Below are 4,887 nucleotides of genomic sequence, written 5' to 3'. Positions count from 1 at the left end.
GTCCGTAAAGGCCACAAATGGGCGGCCTTCTAGAAAATACCTAAAGTGGCGGACAGCTAAATTGAGAGCCAGAAGCTCCCGGTCAAAAGCGCTATATTTCAGCTCAGCCGGATTAAGCTGTCGGCTGAAAAACGCCAAGGGCTGCCAACTGCCATCTACATGCTGTTCCAAAACCCCTCCCACCGCCACGTCCGACGCATCGACCGTCAGGGCCGTGGGGGCGGAGGTGCTCGGGTGGACGAGCATGGTGGCGTCTGCCAGAGCCACTTTAGCTGCCTCAAAGGCCATCTCAGCGGCCGCGGACCACTCCAACTCGACAGGTTTGCCTGCGAGATACTGGAAGAGCGGACGCATGATCCGCGCCGCTGCCGGCACGAACCTGTGATAGAAATTCACCATCCCCACGGATTCCTGCAACCCCTTTACCGTGCTGGGCCGCGGGAAGACACGAACAGCCTCCACTTTTTCGGGCAAAGGAGTGGCGCCGGCCGAGGTGATCCGGTGTCCTAAGAAATCAATAGAGGGGAGGCGAAATTGACACTTGGAAGGGTGGATGATGAGCCCGTGGTCTTGAAGCTGCCGGAACACGGCCTGTAAATGGACCAGGTGTTCCTGTTCCGAGCGACTGGCGACCAGGATATCATCCAAATAAATAAAAACAAAAGACAAATCCCGACCAACATGGTCCATAAGCCACTGGAAAGCCTGTGCCACGTTCTTCAAACCGAAAGGCATACGCAACCATTCAAACAACCCGAACGGAGTGATCGTGGCAGTCTTTGGCACATCTTCCGGATGCACAGGAATCTGGTGCACAGGAATCCGCACCAAATCAATTTTGGAGAATACTGTGGCACCTTCCAGACTAGACGAGAAGTCCTGGATGTGCGGTATGGGGTAGCGGTCTGCCGTGGTGACGGCGTTAAGACGCCGGTAATCTCCACATGGTCTCCACCCCCCAGATGCTTTGGAGACCATATGCAACGGAGAGGCCCACGGGCTGTCGGACCGACGGACAATGCCCATTTGTTCCATCTTCTGAAATTCTTCACGCGCTACCATTAGTTTGTCCGGCGGCAACCTCCGGGCCCGAGCGAAAACGGGGGGCCCCTCGGTGGGAATGTAATGGACAACGCCGTGCTTTGCAGAAGGAGCGTCGAAACGCTGAACGAGCAGCTCCGGAAACTCAGCCAGGACCGCAGCATTCGGGTCGGAGGCCGCGACGACGGCCTGGACAGTCGGGCTGGGCGGGTTGGCCGGTGGTGGAGCAGCGGAGGGTCGAAGGCCTTTACCTCGGACATCGGGAACTAGCGAAAAGGCCCAGAGGAAATCTGCGCCCAGGATCGCCTGACCGACTTCCGCGATGATAAACGACCATTCGTACGTGCGGGTGCCGAAGGCCAGAGACATTGCCCGCGTACCATACGTGCGGATGGGGCTACCGTTAACCGCGATGAGGGTAGGCCCTCTCTTAACCGATCGGGCTTCGAGGTCGGTCGCGGTACGATGCTGACTATGGCTCCGGTGTCGACCAAGAACTCTGTGTCCGTGAATCGATCTCTGACATAGAGGCATCGGTTCTGGCCAATCGCAACTGCCTCTATGTACGATCGGCCGAGGCATTTCCCGAGAAGGTGCAAGGTGAGCGACAGTTGCGGGCTTCTCCACCCCATCGCAGATGATAATAACACCAGCCGCGCTTGTGCGGATCTTTTTGGCGGGGTTTCGGAGAAATGGCGGGAGTGGCGGCGCCATTTTGGTGCCGCTGCAGGCTGCCCGTTGGAGCCGAGACCCTGTTGATCGAACTATGTTTTTTCGATTTCGACGCCATGAGCGCATCAGCTTTCTCCGCGTATGCCACAGGGTCCTTAAAAGAACAATCTGTGAGCATAAGCCTAACATCTTCTGTTGCTCTCGGAATGCCTGCTCGAACATGAGGCAATCCTTGTGCTCGTCTGCCAGCACCAACATTTCGGCCATGAGGGCGGACGGCAGCCGATCTCCGATCTCCGTGATCCGGTAGGTGCATAAGCCTCTCAGCTCAATCGTGCCTACTGAATCCGAAGGTTCGAAGCATGAGTACCTTCAGCGCCTCGTACTTGCCCTCTGCCAGAGGGGAAGTGATGAACTGCATCACCCGTGCGGACGTCTCAGGCGGTAGGGCGCTGACCAGGTAATAATACTTTGTCTCGTCCACCGAGATGTTTCTCAGGTGGAACTGCGCTTCAGCATGGGCAAACCAAAGGTGGGGCTGATGCGCCCAAAACGGAGGAAGATGAACGCTCGTTTAGCTGCGGTACGCCGGGCGTTAGAACCGAAGAAGGGGCGTCATGTCCCTCCATGGTAGGTGATCGGCTAGATCACGTCGGGGTCACCAATATGCGTGTCTGGAGGCTTGTACTTTGTTAAAGAAGTTTATTGCGGTAGCGGGAAGAGAGTGGAAGTTTAGTTGCCTCCATCACAGTGAGGGGGTGTTTGGAGTCACTGTGATGGACGTTTGTGTTGGGGCTATGTGTCTTGTGTTCTTTTTTCTATGACTGCTATGTAGTTTCGTTCGGTACTTCGGTACCGAATGACAAATAAAGCTCTGTTATACTGTTATACTGTTATAATATTCAATTACAAAGGATAACAAACGAGATTACAGACAACCATTAACTCAAACTGTTCACATCGAAGTTCTCTTCCCACTGACTGGTTTTGGGCGCCAAAACCACCACGTGATCTTGCTGGCCAATCCGAGGGTTGGACTCTCAGGACCAATCCCCATGGTCGCTACAACGGTCGCTTTCTCATTCGACCGCTTTGTCACAATTTGCTGCAATAAGTAGAAAGCAAAATATTGCAGCGTGAAAGTAGCAGCTGTCGATCTGGCAACTATCTGCATTTTATTTTGCTGTAAAAATGTTCCCGCTTACTTTACATTTGAAGCGTAGAAGGTAGTCACCGGTGTCCCGTGGGGCTGTCTGAGAAAATCAGGTTATTTCACGGAGCCGGGATGGGTGGCATTCGACTGCCTGGATAAAGTGTTCAGTCCACTGATCCCATTCGCGTTGATCCTCTTGCTCAATGCCCTGATGGTGAGACACATTTTAGTGTCCAATAAAATCCGTAAGAGATTGAGGGGTCACAGAACGGAAGAGAAAATCAGTGACCCGGAAATGGAGAGCAGAAGGAAGTCGGTCATTTTGCTCTTTGCGCTATCTGGCAACTTCCTCCTTTTGTGGTCGGCTTACATCATATATTTCTTCCATTACGTCATTGCTCAAATAAATCCCGGAGCACCACACTGACTCCACGTTCATATTTCAGCAAATCTCGTTCATGTTGTTGACCTTAAGTTGCTGCACAAACACGTTCATTTATGCAGTAACTCAGACGAAGTTCAGACAGCAGCTCGAGAGCGCGTTGAAATATCCGATCATCACCATCATTCAATTAGGTATGGTTCGGAATAGATGAATACATCCACTTGTAGGTTCCAGAATTATCGTGGAACATAGAACATCACAACTAGACCTCACCCTGTCAATGCCCGACATGATGCCAATGGAAAATGTTACCTGCCTACGCGCAATATATATCCCTCAATAACCCATATAAGTGTGTGTGTGTGTGTGTGTGTGTGTGTGTGTGTGTGTGTGTGTGTGTGTGTCTATTGTGATGTCTTGAGAGGTCGGGAGCTTTTCTCTTGAAGGTTGGGAGGTGTGGGTGCCGGAAATGAAGACAGAAAAGTTCTTGTTTTCAAACTTAAATTCCATATATTTAGTCTTTTCCAAAAAACAGGTAAACTTAATTGTTTGCAGACAGGTACACAAAACCAAAACAGGTAGTTAAATCAAAACTGTAGCTTGCTGCCTTCTTACAAAATATAACTCAAACACTGCTTCTCTCCCTGTCTGCTCCAGTCGCTGTCTCTCTCTTTAAATACACTGCTGCCCTTCCCTTTTAGCTCTCTCACTGAGGCAATCAGCTCATCTGGTGCAGCTGGGCAGCAATCAGTGGCAGCAGCAATCAGTGTCAGCAGCAATCAGTGTCAGCAGGGCAGGCAGCCCTGCTGACTATGGGTTTTGTAGTCTTTTGCTGGCAGCCATGATGGTTTGTAGTCCTTGGTGCATCCACCGGGAGGAAATGTATCTCCCCTCTATGACTCTACCTCTCATATCATATCATATCATATCATATCATATATATACAGCCGGAAACAGGCCTTTTCGGCCCTCCAAGTCCGTGCCGCTCAGTGATCCCCGTACATTAACACTATCCTACACCCACTAGGGACAATTTTCACATTTACCCAGCCAATTAACCTACATACCTGTACGTCTTTGGAGTGTGGGAGGAAACCGAAGATCTCGGAGAAAACCCACGCAGGTCACGGGGAGAACGTACAAACTCCTTACAGTGCAGCACCCGTAGTCAGGATCGAACCTGAGTCTCCGGCGCTGCATTCGCTGTAAAGCAGCAACTCTACCGCTGTGCTACCGTGCCGCCCTCATGATATCACAATATCCAAAAGTGTCCTACATGTCACCATTCTATCTCCCTCAACCACCTTCCTGCCACCCAACACCCTCTTTGTAAAAATTGTTCCCGCATACTCCCCCCCCCCTTAAAGTTTGTTCTTCTCACCTTCATGCTAGTCTGTCTGGTATTTTATGTTTCACCATGCAGAAACAAAGCTGGTGTCTATTTACCCCATCTATGCACCTCAAACGTTTATAGCTGTCGGCTGTTCTCTCAACCTCAGCCGTTCCAGAGAAAACAATTCATCTCATCCTAATCTCCTCCAGCACCGAATACTCCGCAAATCCGCGCCTCTATCTGGTAAAGCTCATCTGCATCATTTCCAAAGGATCGACATCCTTCCTGCAATAAGGTGTACAG

The sequence above is a fragment of the Rhinoraja longicauda genome, chromosome 39 (assembly GCF_053455715.1).
Source record: "Rhinoraja longicauda isolate Sanriku21f chromosome 39, sRhiLon1.1, whole genome shotgun sequence".
Lineage (NCBI taxonomy): Eukaryota > Metazoa > Chordata > Chondrichthyes > Rajiformes > Arhynchobatidae > Rhinoraja > Rhinoraja longicauda.
The sequence above is the reverse complement of the archived record's forward strand: the minus strand, read 5'-3'. Positions refer to the sequence as shown.